Genomic DNA, 13,418 nt, shown 5'->3' on the forward strand with positions numbered 1-13,418 from the left:
GAGTTGATTCTACTGTCCTCTGCTCAGAGCTGGTCCAAATTCCTGGAGTGGATCCCACTGCCCTCTACTCAGAGCTGGCCCAAATACCTGGAGTGGATTCCATTGCCTTCTGCTCAGAGCTGGCCCAAATACCTGGAGTGGATTCCACCGCCCTCAACCGCCCTCAACCACCAAAAACTGATAATAACACACTTCCTTCCACCTCCTCTCCTCCCCCCTATCTCACATTCCTCCCTGCACTGTCAACCTGGACAACCTCTTACCTCTTCAGCCTGTGACCACACCACGCCCCTCCCGCTCAACTAATATTGCCCTCCTTAACATCCGATCACTCAACAAGAAAGCCCTCATCCTCCATGAACTAATCTTGGAAAAATCCCTTGATTTCCTTCTGCTCACCGAAGCCTGGCAACAGCCCGATGACTTCTTCTCCCTCAACCAAACATCCCCCCTGGCTTTAAATACATCACTAAACCCCGCCCCTCTCGCCGTGGTGGCGGCCTTGCTGTAATCCACAATCAGAACATCCAGATCACAGAACTAACCCTTCCCTCAGTATCATCCTTTGAATTCATTGCCTTCAAAGCCCCTCCCTCACTGACAGTCATCCTCATCTACCGGCCTCCTAAACCTCATCCCTCCTTCCTCTCCGATTTCACTGAATTCCTCACACTTGCCTCCTCCCTGTCTCAACGTCTGTTACTACTTGGTGACCTCAACATTCACATTGACTGACCCACCTGCAAGCTGGCATCCGAATTCACAACCCTACTGGACAATTTCTCTATCACCCAACATGTCACCTTCCCCACCCATGACAAAGGACACATTCTTGATCTCGTCTGCTCTACCAACCTCCCAGTGATTGACCTCCACCCTTGCCCATTTCCCCTCTCCGACCACGAACTCATACAATTCACCATTGCCTCCCCCACCCGAAACCCTTGCCCACGCAGAAACATCACCTTCCGTAATCTACACACCATTGACAATAACCATCTCTCCGAACTGCTATCGTCTAATCTCCCCCTGGACGCAACCTTCAGCTCACCTGATGATCTGCTCAACCACCTCAACTCCACCCTACTCACCTCCCTCAACACTTTATCCCCCCTCAAAAATAAAACTGTTACTTTCAAGACCTCCTCACCCTGGTTCACACCCGCACTGCGTAAAATGAAGCAGCGAGGCCGCTAACTTGAACGTCTTTCAAATAAATCATCCCTCACAGTCCATTACATAAGCTACAAACTCCATCTCAATGCATACAGAGATGCTCTTATTGCCACTAGATCTGCCTACCTCTCCAACATCTTCACTGACCCCTTCCGTAACCCCAGGACCCTCTTCTCCACAGTTAACAAGCTCTTCAAACCCCCTGCTGATAACCTCCCTACTTCTACTTTCGCTACTTGCAGCTCATTCCCATCGCATCAACTACAAAATTCTGGTCCTCACCTACAAAGCACTCCAGCATTTGGCCCCCCCTTATCTCACAAACGTGGAGCCCACGTGACTGCAACTCGCATAATTGATATCGTTACGATCAATTTAGTCGCTCGCAAGGCGAGCGATAACCATGCAAAACCCACAAAAAACAGGGAAAACGAGGGGCAAAAGCCCATTAAAAGTGGCCTAAATCATGGCAGTAGGTAGCCCATGCTCCTACAGTGAGGTGTGCGGAGACGAACCAAAAAGCCTCTTGGAGGGGTATAAAATAACGTACAGGAAGTCGGCCATTTTGAATTTGGCGTTGGAAAAACGCGATTTATCGCGTTTTTCGTCCTCCGTACAAATCTATCTTGTCCTAGGGACTTTATCCGTACGACTCGAAATTCGTCGGGTAGCTTCACGAGACATGGGCAATTTAAAGTAATCACGGAAACTTTTTTGTTTCGCACGGCGTAGCCGTGATTTGGCGCCAAAGTTCATGTTCGCTCGATGCTAGGCGGTCCCTCGCCATGGAACACGATGATGTCATAACTCAAACTGACATTCTCAGAACGCCACCAAACTTCACATGATGGTTAACACTGCGGCCCTGAACAGCTCTAGGTCGAATCTGATGTTACTTAATTTGGCGTTACCATGGCAACGGATCCTTCGCCAGAAAACACGGTGCTGCTGTAACTCCAATGGACACGGTCCCATCGTCCCCCAATCTTCACTTTTATATCACTGTTCCATGCCTCAACAGCTCTACGTGAAATCTGAGATCTCACCATATGCCGTTTCCATGGCAACGCATCCTTCGCCATAAAATACCATGTTGTCGTAATTCAATGGAAAATCGTCCAAACAGCACCAGACTTCAGACTATCATTAATGGTCCGGCTCTCAACAGCTCTATGTCAATTATGGGATGTCCTCATATGTCGTTGCCATGGCAACGCTTCCTTCGCCATAAAATACCATGTTGTTGTAAGTCAATGGAAAATCGTCCAAACAGCCTCAGACTTCAGACTATCATTAATGGTCCGGCCCTCAACAGCTCTACACCAATTATGGGATGTCATTATATGCCGTTGCCATGGCAAAGCGTCCCTCGCCAATAAACACGGTGTTGTCCTAATTCAATGGAAAATCGTCCAAACGGCACCAGACTTCAGATGATGGCTAATGGTCCGGCCCTCAACAGCTCTATGTCAATTATGGGATGTCCTCATATGCCGTTGCCATGGCAACGCGTCCCTCGCCAATAAACACGGTGTTGTCCTAATTCAATGGAAAATCGTCCAAACGGCACCAGACTTCAGACTATGATTAATGGTCCGGCCCTCAACAGCTCTATGTCAATTAGAGTCCTCCATACAAAATCTATCTTGTCCTAGGGACTTTATCCGTACGACTCGAAATTCGTCGGCTAGCTTCCCGAGACATGGGCAATTTAAAGTGATCACGGAAACTTTTTTCTTTCGCACGGCGTAGCTGTGATTTGGCGCAAAAGTTTGCGTTCGCTCGATGCTAGGCGGTCCCTCGCCATGGAACACGATGATGTCATAACTCAAACTGACATTCTCAGAACGCCACCAAACTTCACATGATGGTTAACAGTGCGACCCTGAACAGCTCTAGGTCGAATCTGATGTTACTTAATTTGGCGTTACCATGGCAACGGATCCTTCGCCATAACAAACGGTGTCGCTGTAACTCCATTGGACACGGTCCCATCGTCCCCCAATCTTCACTTTTATATCACCGGTCCATGCCTCAACAGCTCTACGTGAAATCTGAGATCTCAGAGTATGCCGTTGCCATGGCAACGCATCCTTCGCCAAAAAATACGGTGTTGTTGTAATTCAATGGAAGATCGTCCAAACCGCACCAGACTTCAAACTATCATCAATGGTCCGGCCCTGAACAGCTCTATGTCAATTAGGGGATGTTATCGTATGCCGTTGCCATGACGACAGCTCCCTCGCCATTAAACAGGGTGTTGTCGTAACTCAACGGAAAATCCTCCAAACGGCACCAGACTTCAGACCATCATTAATGGTCCGGCCCTCAACAGCTGTACGCCCATTATGGGATGTCATCATATGCCGTTGCCATGGCGACAGCTCCCTCGCCATTCAACATGGTGTTGTCGTAATTCAATGGAAAATTGTCCAAACGGCACCGGACTTCAGACTGTCATTAATGGTCCTGCCCTCAACAGCTCTATGTCAATTATGGGATGTCATCATATGCCGTTTCCATGGCAACAGATCCCCTCGCCATGAAATACGGTGTTGTCCTAACTCATTGGAAAATAGTCCAAACGGCACCAGACTTTAGATGATGGCTAATGGTCTGGCCCTTAACACCTCAATATGACAATAGTGAGTTTTCCCCAAAAGCTGTTGCCATGGCAACACACCCCTCGCCGTTAAGCACGATATTGCTATAAGTCCTGTGTATATGGTCAAAAACTGTTCAAACTTTACAGGTGTGCTCACTGTCAAGCCCTCGACACATATATGTGTCAGTTTTGAGATTTCGTCAAATCTCGTTGCTATGGTAACAAAATGGTCGCCGTGAAACACGGTTTTCTCATAACTCCAGTTAACATGCTCCAAACGGCCCAAAACTTCACAGGTCTGATAACGATGCAGCCCTCAACACATCTAGGCGTATTATGGGGTGTCATCAAATTCCGTTGCCATGGCGACAGATCCCTCACCATCAAACATAATGTTTATGATACTGCTGTAACTCCTAAATACATTGTCCGATCGGCCTGAAACTTCCCACGTTTGCCAACGGCCGAGTCCTCCAGACACGTCGACGTGCGGACAACAGCCTGCGGAACGTCGAAGACCCGCTCAACGCTGCTTGCAGCTTTAATTATGATTATTATTTGAACACTTTGCGCACACTTTTGACCCCCGCAACATATGTGAAAACTCACCAAATGTTGCACGTGTGTCAGAGGTGGTGAAAATTGCGATGTGTAATTGGTTCCGGAACTTTGCGTAAAAAAATGGCGTAGGCCACGCCCACTTCCGTTTTTAACGTTAACTCCCCCTACTTTAACTTTCACGTAAACGAAGGAAACTCGCTACGCATATCTAGGGTGCGGAGACGAACCAAAAAGCCTCTTGGAGGGGTATAAAATAACGTAGAGGAAGTCGGCCATTTTGAATTTGGCATTGTAAAAACGCAATTTATCGCGTTTTTCGTCCTCTGTACAAATTTTGTATCGTTCCGGACTTTATCCGAACGATTCGAAATTCGTCGGGTATTATCTCGAGACATGGGCGGCAAATTGTTATCACGCAGTTTTTTTTTCTTTCGCACGGCGTAGCCGTGATTTGGCGCCAAATTTCGTGTTCGCTCGATGCTAGGCGGTCCCTCGCCATGGAACACGATGATGTCATAACTCAAACTGACATTCTCAGAACGCCACCAAACTTCATGTGATGGTTAACACTGCGGCCCTGAACAGCTCTGGGTCAAATGTGATGTTACTTAATTTGCCGTTACCATGGCAACGGATCCTTTGCCATTAAACACGGTGTCGCTGTAACTCCAATGGACACGGTCCCATCGTCCCCCAATCATCACTTTTATATCACTGGTCCCTGCCTCAACAGCTCTACGTGAAATCTGAGATCTCACCCTATGCCGTTTCCATGGCAACGCATCCTTCGCCAAAAAATACCATGTTTTTGTAAGTCAATGGAAAATTGTCTAAACAGCACCAGACTTCAGACAATCATTAATGGTCCGGCCCTCAACAGCTCTATATCAATTAAGGGATGTCATCATATGCCGTTGCTATGGCGACAGATGTCTCGCCATGAAATACCACGTTGTAATTCAATGGAAAATCGTCCAAACGGCGCCAGACTTCATATGATGGCTAATGGTCCGGCCCTCAACAGCTCTCCGCCAATTATGGGATGTCATCATATGCCGTTGCTATGTCGACAGATCCCTCGCCATGAAATACAATGTTGTCCTAACTCAATGGAAAATTGTACAAACGGCACCAGACTTCAGATGATGGCTAATGGTCCGGCCCTCAACAGCTCAATATGACAATAGTGAGTTTTCCCCAAAAGCTGTTGCCATGGCAACACACCCTTCGTCGTTAACCACGATATTGCTATAAGTCAAGTGTGTATGGTCAAAAACTGTTCAAAGTTTACATGTGTGCTAACCGTCAAGCCCTCGACACATATATGTGTCAGTTTTGAGATTGTCAAATTTCGTTGCTATGGTAACAAAATGGTCGCCGTGAAACACGGTTCTCTCATAATTCCATTTAACATGCTCCAAACGGCCCAAATCTTCACAGATCTGATAACGATGCAGCCCTCAACACATCTAGGCGTATTATGGGGTGTCATGAAATTCTGTTGCCATGGCGACAGATCACTCGCCATCAAACAGAATGTTTATGATACTGCTGTAACTCCTAAATACATTGTCCGATCGGCCTAAAACTTCCCACGTTTGCCAGCGGCTGAGTCCTCGAGACACCTAGACACACATGTCGACGTGCGGACAACAGCCTGCGGAACTTCGAAGACCCGCTCAACGCTGCTTGCAACTTTAATTATTATTATTATTATTTACTTCTCCCTATATTCCCTTAACCAACCTAATTTCCCATACCGAAGACTTCTCCCTCTTATACCTACCTGTATGGCTGCTCTCACAGTGCTCAGTGGCAACAGCTGCTCATGTTGTGATGCTTTGGCAGACCCAATGGGTGGGGCTTCTGTTGGTAAGCAGTAAGATGGGGCTGATGTTTTTATGGTGGAGGTTGACCCATCTAAGGAGATTGTAGTCTTGTGGTGGCACGTAGTTCAACTCCTGGTCCTTGACTCCCTGCAGGATCAGCAGGCTCTCGTAGAGCTCCAAGATGTAGAGGAAATGGTCGGTGTCTCTCTGCAAATAAAATCAAGTTTTATTTATATAGCACATTTAAAAGTGATTTTTGGTCGAGCCAATGTGCTGTACATGTAATAAAAACACATTACTACAATCACAATAAAAGACAATAATAAAAAATATATTTATTAAAAAAAAAACCCCGGGAATAGTCAGGTGTCATGCTCCGCTCTGACTAGAAGGCCAGGGAGAAGAAGTGCGTTTTTAGTGAGGATTTAAAAAACCCTAGTGTCTCGGCCGACCTCACATGGAGGGCCAGAGTGTTCCAGAGCCTGGGGCCAGCTGCTCCGAAGGCTCGGTGGTACTCCAAGGTTCATGACAGAGGGGAGGATGTTTTCATTGAGAGAGCCCAATGAAGATGCAGATGAAATAAATGTGGTTTGTTTAACTGCCACAAAGAACCAAATTAGAGACTTAGCTTTCGTAAGAGGCCAACAAACTTTCTTGACTGCATGTATATACATTTAAGTATCTTACTCCAGTAAACTAAAGAATATAACAGGGGTGGAGTATATCTAATTTTGAATTAGATTTAAAATTCACACTGCCAGATGTGGAGGAGGGACATATTCACAGATTTTCTTTTTATATGTGAAATTTGTTTGCGTATTTGCAAAAATATTTTAGTGAGTGTACAAGTATTTGTTTTGCATTAGTGGGAAGTTATATACAGATGTAGCGTTTCATTTCAGACGCCTACCCGTGCGGGTCCGTGATCTGCACGGGGTGGGCCCCTGCTGAAAAGGAAAACCCCCCCGCAGGACTTGATACGCCCCCTTGATAAATAAATGTAATTTGAATGAAACCAGCTGCAATGGATCATGGATCCACCAGGGGGAGCCGTGAAAAGCTGCCACACTGGAACTCATGTGAGATCTATCAGCTGTTTAATTAACAGCTGATAGATCTACAGGTGTCTCATATAGCGGATATTTGTTAAGATCCATATGTCACGGATAGGATCATATTCTGTGCTAAATAAGAGACATGTAATCATTTACAAAACATCGCCATGTTTTTATTTAACAAAATAATGTTGTTTACTTCACGTAGGTGTAAGTACAAAACCATTGCTATGTTTTTTCATCAGGAAATGCAGCCCGGCTCAAACAAACGATTTTAAATCATCATCCTCACGATCATTTAATGTATCATATGTTTGCGAATTGAAATGAATGCACGAATACATGTAGTTTAATCCACGTGAGTTTACAACAACAAAAATAATCGCTTTGTTTTTTTATCACATCCGACCGGAGGAAAATGCAGCACGGCTCTCACTACCGATAATCCTAATCCCACGGGCAAACAATAATATGTACAGTGTTAATAGTTTACTGTATTATTAGTGTCTAATATTACTGCTATAACAATCACACATTGTTAAAATCAGACCGTTTTTTCTTTTTTTAAACAGTCTGAATGAAACGGCAGCTCTCGGGTGATCAGGTGTGTGTTTACCAGTGTTGGGACTAACGTGTTACAAACTAACGCACACAGCTACCTTTTGCGGTCACTAATAACGTTACTAGTTAACTATTCCCATTCAGTAATGCCGTTATAGTTACTGTGATTTAAATGGGTGCGTTACTGCGTTACATTATGTGATCCAACTGAACCGAATCTCCCTGCGGATGTAATTTACAGGCGAATACAGCGATGTCCTCTCACAGTACCATGGAAAAGTGAAAGTGATCAGAGAGGAGTGATGATTGGTTAACGCGGGATAACATTTCAGGGTAAGCCAATCAGAGACAGAGTTGGGCGGATCTTGCCTTATGGGGAAAATACACAGACACACAAACACTTGCTAAGGCTAACACAAACACATACACGGCAACGCCCACCACCAGCACACACACACTACGGCAGATGCAAGTATCAGCGAGAGCAGCAGCGCATTTACAACTTGGAGATATAACCATTATTTTCAATTTGTGGGCATAAAGGACGCACAAAATATTACGGTCAAATGTAAACTGTGTGCAGGACAGAAGCATTGTCCACATCGAATAACAGCAATGCCGATCTCCTGAAGTTGCCAAAGACCCCACCGTCTCAACCACCGGCAGTGACCCAGATGGAGCAACACCATCTAAACAGCCAAAAAACGATTTTTTTAAATCGCCACATGTCACCCAGAGTCAACTAAACAGATTGATTGCTGAAAATAGTTTGTTTGTCTTCAGTGTCAGTCTGACCGTTTATTATTTATCTAATTGTTACTGCCAAAAGAGTGTAGTTCTTGTTTAATTGTTACACTGCCAAAATAGTGTAGTTGTTGTTAATGTGTACACTTTGGTGATTGACATTATTCACCCACGGATCTATGGGTTGGGGTATTGTTCTGCACGGACATTGTAGTGAACCGGACTTCCTGTTTCCGCCGGTCTTCGCTTCCCGGGCATGAAGTTGTTTACAATGGTTTTCAGATGCTAAATAAAAGTCTAGCTGGTACCTTTGATACCCCGCCTCCGACTCCCATCTCTCGGCACCACAACACGGCCAAAAGAGTGTAGTTGTTTTTATTTCATATTGCACTACTTAGAACTTGATTGTTGAGGCCACAATAAAGATGCCTGCTTTATTGTTATTGCACAGATTACAGGTACTGAGACAACGAAATGCAGTTTAGCTTCTAACGGTGCAACAAGCAGTAAAGTGAAAAGTAATGTACACAATCTACAGAATAAAATATAGAATTAATTGAATGATGAATAAACAGTGAGGGGTATGAATACACTAGATATACACAGCAGCCTGTGAGCAGTATTAACAGTGTGTATGAATATGCTAAGATATATAAAGTATGAAAACGGTAAGCAGTGCAAGTATAGCATACATGCCAACCTTTCCAAATCCAAAAGAGGTAGGTTTGCGCGTGGCAAATGTGCACACCCAAATCAGGTAATCAGAAGAAATGGAACCCCAGTAATCACATGTATAAACCATGTATTTAAAATATATTGCATAATTGTATGTATTTTTCAGAAAAAGTGGTAGTTTGGTAAACAGTGACATCAACGACATGTCTGGTCTGTAAAATGCCCGAAAAGTAAAATAATGGGAGATAAATATCCCAAAGTCTCCACATTTTATTATATTTTTAATGTGTTTCTGGTCCTCTTTCAGTTGAGACAGTGGAGATGAAGGATGTGTCAGTCAGGATGTAGAACTCTTGTGTGAACATTGGATAAAGCCAGGTTCATATTCTTGTTTCATGTTGTTGACATATTAGAGTCAAAGGTTTGCACAGAGCGAAATATCTTTGTGTTGCGCCATAAATCAGAAAATACTGCATTCAAAAAGTCATTTCCTGCATTTGTATACTGATAAAGTGTGATATAAATAATGTACAGGCTTTCAGATTGCTGTAGTTCACTAAACACATTAACGACATGTTTGGTGTTGAAAATGTCAGAAAAAGTGAAAGAATGGGAGATAAATATCCCCAAATCTCAAAATTGCATTATATTTTGTGTGTGTTTGTGGTCCTCTTTCAGTTGAGACACTGTAGAATGCTTCCGGAAAAGACCAAACACTGGATGTCTTTCAGTCGCCAACATGTGTTTTCGAGACACTGATATTAACGGGGAAATCCTGCAGGACTCACATGCCTCGTGGGGGGTAACGCTGCCTTTCCCGCAGCGTTACCCCCGGTCTGCACGTTGTTTCTCTTTCAGAAACACAGAGGACTACTGTTTGTATGATGCGATCACGCTGCAAACGATGTCCACCAAAAGTCGAGTCCAGTGTCTATGGAGTGTCATTTTTATTTGTTATAGTTTGGGAAGATTGAAAATCGGTAGGGAAAGCCAGCTAAGTCGGTAGGCGGTAGAAACATGTCAAAAGCGGTAGACTACCGCCCAAATCGGTAGGGTTGGCATGTAGTATAGTATAAAATATATGGATATTAATTTCATGATAAACATTGTGGAACAATGATGAAAAATGTGAATGGAAGTAGCGACGTAAAACTGACACAAAACAACAAACTTTTGCCGAGCCAATGGAGAGTTTCAGCAGCAGCGGGTACAAACCACCAATGAGCGCTCAGCTCGAGATACCAGCGAGTCGAGAGAGTGAATTATATCTGCATTTTCTCTTTTGAGAAGCCCCCACCCCCCATGTTGCAAACTCTTTGTTTAAAGCTAATTGGCCATCGGAATGTGTGGAGTAAGTCTCCCAAGGGGGATGCTCCCATTCCAGAGCTCTCCCCCAACCCCCAGTTTGTAGGTTTGTGTTCGCTGCAGCATGTCTGTTAGGCCCCGCCCCCCGCACACAGAGAGACACAGGGAGATCGCTCTTCTGGAGTGAAGAGAGCGGAAAATAATGATATTGCAAATTAGAAACGTAAGATGCATTTTGACAGACAAGATGGCCAGTCCGCCACTGCACCCAGCCCAGCCCACGTAAACTGTCAACGGGGGGAGCCTCGCTGCTGGGGGAACAGTGGACCTAGTGTCCCGACCGGAGTGGGAATAATAATAATAATAATAATAATAATAATCCTTGCATTTTATCCATTAATTTCCCCAACATTGTGGTAAAAAAAACACACGTTTAATCCATGTTGGTGTACTACAACTACAAAAAGCATCAGTTTGTTTTCTGATCAGGAAATGCAGACCGGCTCAAACAAACCATTTTTTAATCATCTTCCTAACGAGCATTTAATGTATCATATGTTCGCCGAATTTACATGAAAGCACTAATAAATGTAGTTTCATCCACTTGAGTTTACAACTACAAAAATAATCGATTTGTTTTTTATATCACATCCTACGGGAGGAAATTCAGCAGCTCTCACTACCGATTTTTAATCCTAATTTAATCATCATCTTCACCACGATCATTTATGTTTATGTTCCCCGAATTGACATGAAAGCACTGACAAATATGAACATACTGTAGTCAACTTCATTAAAACGTTATTAACGTGCCTAAACTCAGTAATTCACCATTTCTACGCATGACAACAAACTTTGTCCGTGTTTGGTTCTCTCGCCGCACAGTGAAGCGTTCCCGCATTGACGTCACTTCCGGCTTCCCCCAAAACTTCAAAATGAGTCGAAGGAATTTCCCCGCAATGTTCGAAATTATTGATATTTATCGGAATGGTATCGCACCTTCTTTTTTCAACTGACGGTTCGAGATGACTATTAGCCCAATATTTCATTGCACAACAGTTGTTGGGATGCTGTCACAGGCTTTTTAAACTGTTGCACTTTCTGTTGTTTCTATCGCGCATTGCCGGTATGAAAGGGTCTTTGCCAGAAATATCAAACATTTAATAAAAGTGAAAAACAATGAACAAGACTTAACGTATTAATAATAATAAATTATATTTATTCCGTTTGGATGTAGGATTTTTGACTTTGTTTAGAGTAGCAGTGATCTTCAGCAGAGAGCTAAGCGCTGTCAGACCAGACCTAACCCTGAAAAGTATTATCATCTGAAATGAATCATTATGTTATTCATATTAAATACATATTGTATTTTTACAACTTGTATTTAGAAATACTCTGTTGTAATTATTGATGCATACATGTGTTCATCCATTCAATTTGGCATCTGCTATGATATTACTTAATAACACAATACATTATAATATATGATATGATAATTATATTTTAGTTTTATTCATTTCTTATTTCATAGTTTCTCATTATTATTATTTGTATCTCTCATCTTATTTTTGATTTTATTAATCTGTGTGAATCTGTGCTATCCTGTTTTCCACTCTTACCCTGTTGCTGTTTGAACTACTGACTTTCCGCACGGGGATTAATAAAGGTCCATCTTATCTTATCTTAATGTATAAATTGATTTACTTCAATCTACTGTACTGTGTAAAAACACCCCAACAATATTACAAAAAATATACTGCATAAAGCAAACTATATACTTTATTTGATCTAAAATATTGATGTTTGTTCATTATAGTAGCCTGTGAAAACCATAACAAATAAGTGATTAAATGCTACAGTATTCAGCAAACACAACTGCAGAGCTGCAAACATTGCAAACAGAATAAGTTCTACAACACCCAGTTGTCTTTGTGTATTTGTGAATGAAGCGCCATCTCATGGTTAAATCCTGTAATTGAACAAATGGGGAAATTTGGCAACGCCCTCTAGCAATTTGGCAACACCCCCAGCCACTGGGATCCGCTGGGCTTTTGACTGGGACACACCCATGTGAGTCCTATCTGGAGTGCTACATCTGTACATTTACAGATTTCACATTCACACAAGGATCATTTATCTATTCACACAATTTATATTGAGACAAACAATGTGACTATAAAACGTTTCATGATAATTTACCAGACAGCAATTCATTTATCTACATGACTGGCATACAACTTTATGTCGCAGGCTATAATTTGGAACCTTCTAATTCAAAGGTCAAATTGTCATGGTATTGAAGTGTCACTTTGCATAAAACCGTCAGCTAAAAAGAGAAGTAGTACGATGCATTGTCAACCTGTGATTTGCGAGGATTTACTTTCTGCATTCAGTTGTTATAAATCATTCAAACAACACATTCATATACAGTCCCAGGTTATTGAATGTAACAAATGTGAACAAAATAAGCAAGACTTTCTAAGGTCTTAATCATACTGTTAAAATAAAGATACAGTTTAAGTGAAAAAAGAGGGGGGAAAAAGTTTCCAGTCATTTAAAAATTCTGCTTCGTCAAAGAATGTGAGAATGCCAAGGTAGTATCTCGCATTCTCTCACAGATAAGATAATTTGATGATCAAAAAGGAGATCATCCAACTCAAAAAAAAATCTAGAGAGCCCCTAAAGAGACATGAGAAAAAAATGTTGGGATAACGGTAGAAGTCACATAAAAATTTGTTTTTTTAGGGGTTAGTATCTCGTGGGCACGAGAAAGTTATCGGTGCGCCAAGGAGGGAGTGGAGCACACAGGAGACCACCATTTCATTGCAGACTTTTATGTTTATGTGGGGAAATGACAGTGCATACATTATTTGAGATATATTTTGAACTCGGACAAGGACATTTCGA

This window comes from Notothenia rossii, assembly GCF_949606895.1.
Source record: "Notothenia rossii genome assembly, chromosome: 9".
Taxonomy (NCBI): domain Eukaryota; kingdom Metazoa; phylum Chordata; class Actinopteri; order Perciformes; family Nototheniidae; genus Notothenia; species Notothenia rossii.